This window comes from Budorcas taxicolor, chromosome 5, assembly GCF_023091745.1.
Source record: "Budorcas taxicolor isolate Tak-1 chromosome 5, Takin1.1, whole genome shotgun sequence".
In the NCBI taxonomy this organism is placed as follows: domain Eukaryota; kingdom Metazoa; phylum Chordata; class Mammalia; order Artiodactyla; family Bovidae; genus Budorcas; species Budorcas taxicolor.
Genome location: NC_068914.1, coordinates 74,786,593 through 74,799,936, shown reverse-complemented (window position 1 = coordinate 74,799,936; position 13,344 = coordinate 74,786,593). Strand labels below are relative to the sequence as shown.

General features: G+C 46.7%; 1 non-coding gene across 1 annotated transcript; it reads left to right on the top strand.

Moving 5' to 3' along the window:
- The first annotated feature begins 8,097 nt into the window (after positions 1–8,097).
- On the top strand, positions 8,098–8,169 carry TRNAS-GGA (transfer RNA serine (anticodon GGA)). The gene has a single exon. It is a non-coding gene; the product is annotated as a tRNA-Ser (tRNA).
- Positions 8,170–13,344: the final 5,175 nt, after the last annotated feature.

Sequence of the window (13,344 nt, the reverse complement as noted above, 5' to 3'; positions counted from 1 at the left end):
AGGAGTGATTCAAAATGACAACACTTAGAATGGGTATGGAGAACGAGTTGGAGGGGTCCCAGGCTTCCTAGGGGGCACAATCAGAGCCATTCAGCCTCCTCTCCCCAGATCCACACCCATACCCCCAATACACCCAGCCAGGAGCAACACCTGCCCCCGAGGGTGAAGAGAGAACTGCAGAGGCAGGGGCTGGAGCTTGGATGGCTCAGAGCAGGCAGATCTCAGGCTGGGCTGCAAGAGGCAGTGGTCCAGGCCTGCTCTGGGTACCAGCGCACCTCCCTGTGTATACGAGGGCCCCAGGTGTGGCAGCCTCCCACAGATATTGAAGCCTGCCATTGCCCTGCAGGTCCCTGGCCCCCAACCCTCTCACTGCTATCCTTACAGGCCCTTTCAAATTCCTCCCCTTCTCCCCACTCTGCCCCCAACAGCCCTACAGCAAAGAAACCAACATCCTGTCCAGGCCAGTCATAGCTTGGTTGCACAACTCCTCTGTGCTGGGGTGTCCATTCCTGCCTCCCCCTCCTTCACCCCAGGACACACTGCCTCCCCAGACACAGTCTGTGAAGCATGGGAACACGTTGTCTCTGGTAGGCACCAACACCCTGAATCACCTTCCAGCTGTAGGAACTGCTTATGGTGTGAAATTGCATTCCTGCTGCTCTCGGCAGTACTGGGGGCCCCTGAGAAGTCATTTCCTTCCCCTGGGTCTTGGTGTGGGCACCCACCCTCCCTGATTCCTGGGATGGTCACAGGTTGTTACGATCACTTGTTGTGTTCTGTGTGCTATGCGTGTACGTTTCTGCTTCCCCACCAGGTGCTCCTTAAAGGTAGACTGTGTCCCTCGATTCTTACAGCAGTCCCCCTCCCCCCAGTCTCTTCCTACCTGCTAGAGTTCAGTGGTGAAGTATACCGGTTTTGGATCTAGGTCCATCTGGGTACGAATTCTGACCTTGCTCCTTATTGTATGAGTGACTTTAGGCAAGTCACTAAACTTCTCTGAGCTTAGTAATAGATATCCATTGATTCTTTCATTCATTCAACCAATATTTACTGAGGTCTTACTACATTTCAGACTGATGTATATACAACAGCCAACACAAAAGATGCAATTCTCTGCCTTTGGGGATTTACTTTTTAGTGGGGAATATTAACATTTGTCTCATGGGGCGATTGTGAGGACTTGATGAACCATCATATGGAAAAAGCTGAAACAGAGCCTGACATGGTAGGCTTGACACGCTGGAGCTGTTGCCATGCACATCTATTCAGGACCATTTGCTGAGAGCTTACTCTGCGTCAGCTCCCTGCTGGGTGTCAGGGAGACAGAGATGCAGAACGCCCATCCGTGCCCGCAAGGAACTTGCAGTGGAACATACCAACTATGTAACAATGGGCTCTGTCTGTCTGAGTCATTGTTCAGAAGCTTGTAACCAGCGTCAGCTTGTATTGCATTCTGCAAAGAACCACAAGTTTCTAGAATGTTAGGAAGAGCAGGGACAGCTGTTTGTCCCCCAATATGCCTCAGATAAAGCCATATATGATTGATGGTTATCAACACTACGGTCTGGGGAGGTTCAGAAAGGGGTGTGGTTATATTTAGTTGGGAGATCAGAAGGGATTGGGGGAGGTGACTTTTGAACTGCATCTGGAAGAGTGACATTTAATAGAAACAATAGTGGCAGAAAGAGGAAGAGACCCCCATCCCCTTTCCCAGCCCTCTATCTTTGGCCAAGATGACACCAGGCTCAAGATTCCACCATTAGAAATTCATTTCTTTGGATGAGCCTCCAGGAGGTTGCTGATGGGGGCAAATTATTCCCGCAGGAATAACATGGAAGGATACATCTGAGCCATGAGAAGAATGGTGGGGAAAAGAGACCTAGAAACAGTGGTGAGCAGGGTAATATGACTGGGGGAATAATAATAATCGCTAAAATGTATCAAGCACTTGAGTGCTGGGCACTGAGTAAGTGTGCTGCATGGTTTCATTTAGCCCTTGACAGCAGAGGTAGGTCCTCTTATCTCCATTTTACAGAGAAAGCAGCTGAGACTTGGAGAGGTGGAGTGACTTGCCCAAAGTCTCCTGCACCTGGCAGTCATCAGCCAGAGCCCAGCTCTTAACCACATGTGGTCCCATCTCAGTAACTGTTTTCTAACCAGTTAGATGGGGTTAATGGCAGCTCCTCTACTGAGCTGCAAGGCTTTGGTGATGGACATAAAGCTCCCTGAGTGGTGTGCCATGCTGTAAGTCTCCACATGGGCCATGTCCCTTCTCTTTCTCCAGAGTGGAAAGCTCCATTTCATGAGCCTGATAAATATTTCAGTGGTATCTCTGTGGTCGAGGCTATGTAGCCGGTTCTCTGCAGCACTTGTGATCAGACTGGGTGACGTCCTGGGCCTGTTGAAAGTGTTCAATCAGTCTCCTTTAAAAAGAAAAAAAGATCTTTTGCTTGAACAGTTGACAGTCGTCACTGGCATAAGACAGATCTGCAGGCTTTTCTGGAGAGAGGTCAGAGCATGAGCCGACCCAGGGTCCCATTTCCCAAGCAAGGACAGAGCCAAGCCCAACAGCTATCAATGGGCTCCTCCTTCCAACCCGGATGCCATCCCAAGGGCTCCGTCACGCTTGGGGTCCTGGAAGGGTTGCATGGAGCCCAGAAAAGAAAACAAGGAACACAAGCTGTGCCCCGAAGGCAGGGGCATAAAACTGAAGGCAAGGTGACCTGGACTGATGCTTCTTGAGCACTTTTTAAAAAACGCTTTGCTGCAATAAGAACATTTAATATATGATCTACCTTCTTAACAAGTTTTTAAGGGCACAATCCAGTATTGTTAACTATAGGCATGATATTATATAGCAGATGTGTAGAACTTATTCATCTTGCATAACTGAAACTTGACACTCATTAAATAGCAACTCTCTCCACTTCCACCTTCTGCCAGCTCCTGGCAGCTGCCGTTGGACTCTCTGCTTCTGTGAGTTTGACTTAGATATGTCACAAAAGGTAATCACGCGGCATCTGTCCTTCTGCAACTGGCTTATCATTTAACATAATGTCCTCAAGCTTCATCCATGTTGTCATATATAGAAGAATTTCCCCCCTTTTTAAGGTTGACTAGCACATGTATTATATATATATATTTAGAAATATAGAGGAAAGGTGATGTATATAGATAGAGATAGAGAAAAGGTGATATATATATCACCTTCTATTCATTTATGCATTCAGGCATCATTGGACATTTAGATTATTTCCACATCTTGGCTGTTGTGAATAATGCTGTAATGAATGTGGGAGCCTAAATAGCTCTTTGAGATCCTAATTTCAATTCTTTTGGATAAATACCCAAAAGTGGGATTGCTAGACCATATGGTAGTTCTAGTTTTAATTTTTTGAGACACTGCTATACTGCTTTCCATAGAGGCTGCACCATTTTACATTCTTCCCAACTGTGTGAAAGGGTTCCAGAGTCTCAACATCCTCCCCAACATTTGTTATTGTTTTTTTCTTTACTAACAGCCCTCCTAACAGGTGTGATGTATCTCATTGTGTTTTTGGTTTACTTTACCCTGATGATTAGTGACTTTATATTTTCATATACTTGCTGGCCGCTTGTCTTTTTTGGAGAAAAGTCTATTCAAGTTCTTTGCCTACTAAAAATAATGATAGAAGTATAGTTGATTTACAATGTTGTGTTATTTTCTGCTGTATAGCAAAGTGAATGTTATACATACACATACACGCCTGCATGTGAAGTTACCTTGATCGTATCTGACTCTTCACGACCCTATGGACTGTAGCCCACCGGCCTCCTCTGTCCATGGGATTTTCCAGGCAAGAATACTGGAGTAGATTGCCATACCCTCCTCCAGGGGATCTTCCCGAATCAGGGATCTAACCAGGGTCTCTTAAGCCTCCTACATTGGTAGACAGGTTCTTTACCACTAATGCCACCTGGGAAGCCCCACATAGACGTGTATATCCACTCTTTTCAGATCTTTTTCTGTCTAGGTCGTTAGAGTGTGGATAGAGTTCTCTGTGCTACACAGTAAGCTCTTATTAATCTGTTTTATATATAGTCATGTGTATATGTCAATATCAATCTCCCAGGTTTTCCCTCCTCCCCCCACACCTTTGCCAATTTTTTAAATCAATATTATCTGGGGCTTTTTTGCTATTGAGACAGGATGAAAAGCTAATATAAAATGTCTTATTCATAAGTTTTTATGTTGACTACATATTGAAGTGATAATATTTGGGGTATATTGGGTTAAATAAAATATTAAAGCTAATTCTACTTGTTCTTTTTGCTTTTTTCATGAGAGTATGAAACAGTTTAAATTACAAATGTGCCTGCATTTTTGTCTCACATATTTCTTTCTATTGAACCTTACTGATCTAGACTGATCCCTTCCCTACTGTCCAGTCTTCTGAGGGGAACCCCATGGGAAGATGTCATGGGGGAGACTCAGATGGAGAGGGCTTGTGACATGTTGATATAAGATCTATCCAGACTAAGCTGGAAATGCAGAAAGATGCGCGAGGGGACAGCTGTGTCATCCTGGAAATGGGGGTTCGGAACAGGTGCTTTTCTCTTTCACGTTCCGCATTTCTCTGTTCATATGCCTGCCTCCCTAGGAGACTATGAGCTCCAGGATAAGTAAGAGCATGTTTTATCCATCTTCATATCCTCAGTGCCAAGTACAGTGCCTGCCATAGAATGAGTTACTGAAAACATGCCTGCTGGGCCTTCCCTGGTGGGCCAGTGGTTAAGAATCCACCTTCCAATGCGGGAGACGTGGGTTGTATCCCTGATTGGGAAACTAAGATCACACATGCCTGGAGGGCCACAAAACCCACGAGCTACAACTAGAGATGCCTACATGCCACAAGGAAGACCCAGCACAGCCAGAAAAAGAGAAAGAAAAAAAGGAAGAGCTGTACTACTATAAGGACTGACGCGAGGGACAGGGTGGGGAGAGAATCCAGACAGCAGAGGATGGTGCTGAGATGGTGCCAGGCCCACCTGGGTGACTATAGCATTTGGAGACTTTAATCTTTAAATCTTTAAAATCATAATCTCCAGAGAAGAGTCAGGTTGAACTCATCTACACTCCCTAGCTAGGAGCTGAAGACAGCTGAGAACAGCCAGTGACCCTGAAGTCATTGCATCCAGCCTCCTGCCTCTTTGCTCCCTTCAAAGGATCAGATTCCTGTTCCTCCTGCAGTCAGCTCTGGCACAGTGCTTCCCCAGGTGTGCTTCCCCAGATGTGCACACACATCTGGGAGAGAGATCACTGGGTCTCTCCACACTTGGGCCAGGGTGGGAAAGGCTGCTAGTGCAGCCCACGGAAGGCGGAAGCATTCAGCTACTCCTGCCTGGCACAGCTCTGCCTCCGTTTCAAGTTCAGGCCCCACCCTTGCCCAATTCATGGATCAGCGATTCTCAGGAGCACACTTCTCACACACCTTCAGTCTCGAGGTGGGGTCCAGTTGGCAGGTTCCCACAGTTCCCACCCTTGACGAGCCTCTTTGCCCAGCCAGAGGCAAGGTAAAGAGGCAGCAGGATCGGGGAGGGATTGAGTATACAGGAAGGACCCCAGAGGAGCTCAGAGGGACAGATGGTAGTACTGTGTGTTGAGCAGCCTACTGTGGAATGTAGGCACCAGGATTCTGGAGCTGGAATGCCTGGGTTTGAATCTCAGCTTCTCCACTTGGTGTATGTGACCTTGGGCAACCTCTTCAGACCTTAGGTTCCTCACGTCAGAAATGAGCACAATACAGGTCCCCAGCTCAGAGATTCCATGACTGAAAATAAATCAAGCACTTAAAACTGCGCCCGGCACATGGCAAACACTCAGTGTTGGAGGCAGTCTAGCTCCAGTACTTCACACTTGAGGAAGCAAGGCTCAAAGAGGAGTAATAACTAGGGCACAGTTATCCAGACAAAATGTTTTTATATCATTCAGTTTTTTCTTTTAGTTTTTAGTATGGAAATTTTTAACTTAGGAAGTAATAATATGATGAACTCATTATGAAGAAGGGTACTCATTACCCTATTTTAATGATTGTCAGGCCCATCTACACTTCTGCTACATCTCTGGTGGTATTTTTGGCCATGCTCCACACGGCATGTGGCGTCTTCATTCTCCAACCAGGGATCGAACCTGCACCCCCTGTAGAAGAAGTGTGGAATCTTAACCACCAAGGAAGTTCACCCCTGGATTCTTTTGAAGCAAATCTCAGCTGCTATATCAGCTCATTTGTAAATATTCCAATATGTATCTCTAAAAATAGCCATGCATGCGTGCCAAGTTGCTTCAGTTGTGTCCAACTCTTGTGACCCCATGGACTGTAGCCCTCCAGTCTCCTCTGTCCATGGGGATTCTCCAGGCAAGAATACTGGCGTGGGCTGCCAGTACCTCCTCCAGGGTACTTTCCTGACCCAGGGATCAAACCCGTGTCTCTTATGTCTCCTGCATTGGCAGGCGGGTTATTTACCACTGGCACCAACTGGGAAGCCCCTAAAAATAGCCACATTACTATTATTACTAAAATATTAATGATAATGTGTTAATATCATCAAATATTCATTCATTGTTCAAATTCTCTCGCATTTCTAAAACAGTTTGTTTAAATGGGAGTCCAAATAAGTCCACTCCACATCAAGAGGCCAAAGTATTGAAGCTTCAGCTTCAGCATCAGTTCTTCCAATGAATATTCAGGACTGATTTTCTTTAGGATTGACTGGTTTGATCTCCTTGCTGTCCAAAGGACTTTCAAGAGTCTTCTCCAGCACCACAATTCAAAAGCATCAATTCTTCAGTGCTCAGCCTTCTTTAGGGTCCAACTGTCACATCGTACATGACTACTGAAAAAATTATAGCTTTGACTAGATGGAACTTTGTCAGCAAAGTAATGTCTCTGCTTTTTAATATGTTTAGGTTGGTCATAGCTTTGCTTCCAAGGGACAAACATCTTTTAATTTCATGGTTGCAGTCACCATCCACAGTGATTTTGGAATACAAGAAAATAAAATCTGTCACTCCTTCCACTTTTTCCCATTCTATTTGCTCTAAAGTGATGGGACCAGATGCCATGATCTTAAGTTTTTTGAATATTGAGTTTCAAGCCAGTTTTTTACTCTCCTCTTTCACCCTCATCTAAAGGTTACTTCTTAGCATCCCCAAAAGTGATCAGTTTTTTTAAATCATGAACTTGTGAATTCAAATATATTTGAAGTGTTTTAAATTATTGCCACTATAGTTAGGATATATTTAAAAACTTGTTTTTGGGCTTAAATTTATTGAATGAAGGTAATAAAAAATAAAGATAACCATTGAAAAACCTAGAGAACTCTGACTCTGGAATCAAATAACCCAGGGGTGGAATCCTGGCTGTATCACTTACGAGCTTGGTGACCTTGGTCGAGTTATTAATTTCTCTTTTTTTTCTGTCTCCTCATGCCCCAAAGAGGAAAATGGTTAACAATAACTAACATTTATTGAGTGTTTACCATCTTTGAAGCATTGCACTAAGTGCTGTAAAGACATCAGTCGTGTCTGACTCTTTGTGACCCATTGGACTGTAGCCCACCAGGCTCCCCTGTCCCTGAGATTTTTCAGGCAAGAATTCTGGAGTGAGTTTCCATTTTCACCTCCAGGGGATCTTCCCTACTCAGGAATCAAACCCGTGTCTCCCATGTCTCCTGAACTGCAGGCAGATTCTTTACTGCTGAGCCTTTGGGGAAGCCTGGTAGTCATCCTATCAGCTCCATGAGGTAGGAGCTATTATCATCCTTATTTTAGGGATAAGGAGGAGACTAAAACATAAGCTGGTTGAGCAATTTGTCAAGGTTGCATACCCAGAAAGAGGAGGAACTGGGACTTGAACCTGGAACAGTCTGGCTTCAAAGCACACCATAGTCTAATAGTTATTATGAAGATTTGAGATGGCAATGATCATTCATCGGATGCCTACTGTATGCCAAGCACTTGGCCTGACTCCAAAGCCCACACGTTTAGCTGGTACCCTATTTTCATGGTATTGGCTTGTGGTAGGTGCATAATTAGTGAGAATTATTGGTGGTTGGGCTTCCCTGGTGGCTCAGAGGTTAAAGCGTCTGCCTGGAATGCAGGAGACCCTGGTTCGATCCCTGGGTCGGGAAGATCCCCTGGAGAAGGAAATGGCAACCCACTCCAGTACTCTTGCCTGGAAAATCCCATGGAGGGAGGAGCCTGGTAGGCTACAGTCCATGGGGTCGCAAAGAGTCAGATATGACTGAGTGACTTCACTTTCACTATTGATGGTTGTAGAAGTAAAGGCTGCAGGAATGAAGGATGGGATGAGGAACTAACCAGGAAAATGGCAGGCCCTGGCAGACAAGAAAATCACCGAAACAGGGCTATTGTTGGCCCTAGCACTTTGCCTCTGAAATGGAGCAGGGTCAGGTCTGGCACCTGGTGGAGCGGGGGAGACTCCTGCCGCAGCTGGGCCCTCTCCCTCCCCAGGCTCCCCCTCACCTGCCGCGACGCAGGCCTCCTGCCTAAGGATGCAGCCGTTCTTGGCGGGTCCTATGTCCGCTGACATTATGGTTCTCATCCTACTTGCTTCATTAATCAGTTAGGACAGGAAAGTTCCCTCTGCTTCCCGGGAGGCCAGGGTGGCCCTCAAGTAGTCTTAGAGGACAGTCCAGGTCCTACCTGGCTGGTGGGGAGACCAGAGAGCCTGGGTGCTGCTGGGAGTGGGGAGGTATCAATCAGAACCCAAGAGCAGCTTTTCCTGAGCACCTGCTGGGCGCCAGGTGGGGGTCAGACCCTCACAGTGCCCAGAGAAGGTGAGTGTTCTTATCACCTCCGTTTGGCTAAGAGCTAAGAGAGGTTAAGCAGCTTTACCCAAGACAGGTGGCAGATCCAGGAATCTCATCCATCTCATCTCACCTCATACCCAACTCCACATCGGGTACAGAGGAACCAGGAGGCAGGGTGCTGTGGGAGGCAGGAGATGCTGGAGCTTTCTGGGTAGTGAAGGGAGGAGGGCATTCCCGGCAGGAGGAACAGTTTGTACAAAGGTGTGGAGGCGTGGAAGGGTCTGCCTGTTCAGGGCGGCGATTACCTCTGGCCAGACTGAAGGGTGCGTGAGGAGTGGCGGCAAATGGAGTGAGGGGGCTGCTGGGGCCAAGGTAGAGACCTCAGGTTCTAGGTCAGGGAGCTGCAGTTTTGTTCTTGGGAGGCGGAGATGTGGGGCCACGGGGAGCATTAAGCAGGAGGACCGACAACAGTGATAGCTGGGTTTGCAGGGTGATCTGGGTTTATAAGGAGCTTCTCGAGGTACATTATCAGGTGGAAAAAACCAACACAATATTGTAGAGTAAAATTAATTAATCTTTTAAAATAAAAATTAAAAAAAAATCCTAAGAACTACACATTTTGCAGTTTAGAAAACAAACTCAGAAGAGTTCTGAGACATGCTTTACTGAGAATATGACAGCAAGTAATAGGAACAAGAGATTCCCAGGTGGTGCTAGAGGGAAAGAACCCATCTGCCAATGCAGGATATGTAAGATACGCAGGTTCAATCCTTGGATCAGGAAGATCCCCAGGAGGAGGACATGGCAACCCGATCCAGTATTCTTGTCTGGAGAATCCCTGTGTCACAGGCCTCACAGAGGAGTCCGCAACCTCCATAGGGTCTCAAAGAGTCGGGCATGACCGAAGCAACTTAGCACGGCACAGCAAATTAGGAGCAAACATTCACTGAGCTCCAACCATGCACTCGGGATGGGATACATCAGAGAACAAAATACAAGATAAATCAGTAGAATGTCTAGTAGTTAGAGGTGCTCTGGAGAAAACCAGGTGGAACAAAAGAAGTGGATATTCTTTCTGATAACTAACATTCTGAACTAAGGGTTACCTGTGCTGGACTAGAAGGTGCCCCAGGTCTGCCACAAGAGCTAGTAAGGGCCCCAGTGGGGGAGAGTTTGGGGATGCCGGTTAGACCCTGATTTCTCTGTGACCTTGAACAAGGCGTGCCCTCAGTAAGCTTGTTGCTAAGTAAGGGGCCTGCACCAGACAAGGGGTGTTTCATGTCAGAAGCCTCAAGAAACATCACAAGCTGACCCAAGAGGTCCAGGGAAAGGGCACTAGCTGGAGTATTTTATGTATTTATTTTATGTTTGTTTGTTTTGTGTTTTTTTGTTTGGCCACTTTTTTTCTTTTTTTTTTTTTTGCTGTGCCACACAGCATGTGGGTTCTTAGTTCCCCAACCGGGAACTGAACCTGTACTCTCTGCACTAGAAGAACAATCTTTCCACTGGACCACCAGAGACTTCCCTGGTTAGGGTATTTCAACAAGCCCCATGGGAAACTCTGAAAGTACATCTGATTAGAAACAACTAGATTATCAAAGTCCCTTCCAAGTCCAGTTCAATAAATTCAATATGACACCTGTTTATTGAGTATCCTCTATGCCAGGCACTGCCCTGCAGGTTTGAGATAAACCAGTGAGCAGAATACAAGATAAATGAGTAAAAGTTTCTAGTAGTTACAGCAGCGCTGGCCAAGTATGAAGAGGAGAGCTGGTTCGGGGAGAAGTCGCAGGGTTTGGTAGTACGAGCAAGGTGGGTTGAAGGAGATGAGGGAGTAACTGAGTGTTTATCTGGGGGAAGGATGTGCAGAGCAGTCAGCAGCTAGAGCAAGGGTCCTGGAACAGCAGTGTGCTTGCCACGTCCAGTGGGTGAGAGTGAAAGGTGGAGTAAGGGGACAGGGATGGCCGTGGAATGCTGCTGAGCATGCTAAGACATCTTCAGCACTGCCCTGGATATCTTGACTCTGATCTTGACCCTGCATCTGTCCCTGCCATGACCTCTCCCCTACCAAACTTTCATTTTAGGGACCACCCATCATAGTAAAGCGCTTTCCAGGTGGTGCTAGTGGTAAAGAACCTGCCTGCCAATTCAGGAGACCCAAGAGCTTCGGGTCCAATCCCTGGGTCAGGAAGCTCCCCTGGAGCGGGGCATGGCAACCCACTCCAGCATTCATGCCCGGAGAATCCCCTGGGCAGAGGAGCCTGGTAGGCTACAGTCCGTAGGGTCACTAGAGTTGGACACAACTGAAGCAACTTTGCATGCACACACGCATCGTAGTAAATGCCAGTACTGCTAATGCCAAAACAGTTACTTGTATGGGTGAGCATTTTGCATTTTTCCTCCTTAAACCTAAGTGTCTTCAGCCTCACCTAGTCTTCTGTCCCATCCAAATCTTCTGTCCTTCCCTTCCTAACTCCTTCCTGGGGTCCCAGGTATGCACAGCCTGGAGGAAGGGGAACAAGGCAGGTGGCGAGCATGTGGCCAGTGCCATTCTTATTGTCCCAGCGAGGCAGCAACTTAAGGTACAGCATCCTGGAAAGAGAGAACCCCCATAAATAACTGTCCCTGAAATTAATCACTCTGAGTTTCTGGCCTGGGATCCCAAGGTAAGTAAAACCAAGCCTTCCTGGAGATCCCAGTCTAAGGCAGTGGGCTGGAAGGAGCGGAACTGGGGAGGAAAGGAGACAAACACAGACACTGAAAATTCAAATGTATGTACAGTATGTTGTTTCAGATTCTCAAAGGAGAGGTAAGTGACCCCCAGGGACACAGGATTCAACTGATCATTATCTACCCATTGGGGGACCTTGTGTGAATCAGCTAACCTTTCCTCTTGGGCATTGAAAAGTATCAGGCTCAATACATATATTTAAATAAATATGTTTCGCTTTCTTTGCATGCTGTATGGGCATGCATACTAAGTCACTTCAGTGTGACTCTTTGCTACCCTGTGGATTGTAGCCCACCAGGCTCTGTCCATGGGATTCTCCAGGCAAGAATACTGGAGTGGGTTGCCCTCCTTGCCTGTTAAATGGGAGTAATAATAATACTGCTGGCTGAGGGCTCCCCAGAGCCAGCTCACTCTCTGGTCCTGCTTGTGACCCCCACCCTCAGCCCCCCTTCCTGTCCCCCCCACTGAAGTGTCAAGCGTGCCACCAGGCCGTATCTGTTGAGAGGAAGGTCATACCAGTTCATGGATGTGAACTTGACCGCAGAAGCCAGCACACGGCTGATGTAATAGTCATCAAAGTGTTCTACCGGCTGTCGACTTCAGTAAATAAAAATCCAGGAAAGCCGGTGACATTTGAATTTCAGATGAACAACTAAATATTTGTTATTGTTATAAGTATGTCCCACACAATATTTGGGACTGTAGAGGAGGCAAAAATTTACCCCTATCCTCGTAGGGTGTTTTGGCCGGACCTGAGAATCAAACTGCCGTAAGACAGATTAACAGGAGAAAAGCATACACATTTCTATGAATTTTATTGCTAAAAGACCCAAAGAAATGGTGAAAATGACATGCCTTTATATTGGATTGAACAAAGACAAACAATTGTGGAGAAGTAACCAAACTAAATGGTGAGGCTAAAGGAAGATAAGAGTTTGCTTTTTTTCCTGGTACAGGGAAGGCGTCTTTCACATGGAAGTTGTTATCTCCTGTTTTCAGGAAGAAAAGAGATTAGGATGCCCTTCTTAAATCTGCTGTCTTTCAAGTGCCTTTAGCTCAAAGTAAATCTTTATTTATGTCAAAGGGGTCTATTTGGGGATGACATATTTATAATACAAAAATATTACTCATTGTGTACCTGAAATTCAAATTTATCTGTGCATACTAAATTTTATCTGGAAAACCTGCTGATGACAGTTTATGGGCTGGCTGGAATGACAGGGATGTGGGGCCAGAAAATGGCTGTGCAGTGGTCGAACTAAACTTGAAGATAAGGGTTAAGACACCCACCAGGGCCATAGGGTTGTTGCTGTGCCATCGTCTTAGGCTGTTTATTTGCTAGTGAATCCTGCCGACTCAGGGGCATTCCAGGTGGCACTAGTGGTAAAGAACCAGCCTGCCAAGGGAGGAGACATAAGAGACATGGGTCTGATCCCCAGGCTGGGAAGATCCCCTGGAAGAGGGCATGGCGACCCACTCCAGTATTCGTGCCTGGAGAAACTAATGGACAGACGAGCCTGGCGGGCTACAGTCTGTGGGGTCGCACAGAGTCGGACACAACTGAAGCGATTTAGCACTCACACATGCACCCTCAGACTCAGCCTTCTTGGGGCTCCCAGTCAATCTCTTTTTCCTCCAATCTGGGCACCTTGTCCTCTCAGGATATGCCTGGATGCTGCCCTCAGTAAGCCCAGAGCAGTACTGAGTGATAATATTAGTACCACTTACTGTGTGCCCCTGGGAGTGCAGAGACATGCTGCTTGCCCTAGAGATGTAAGCTCACGGAGCTGGGTGCTGGCCTC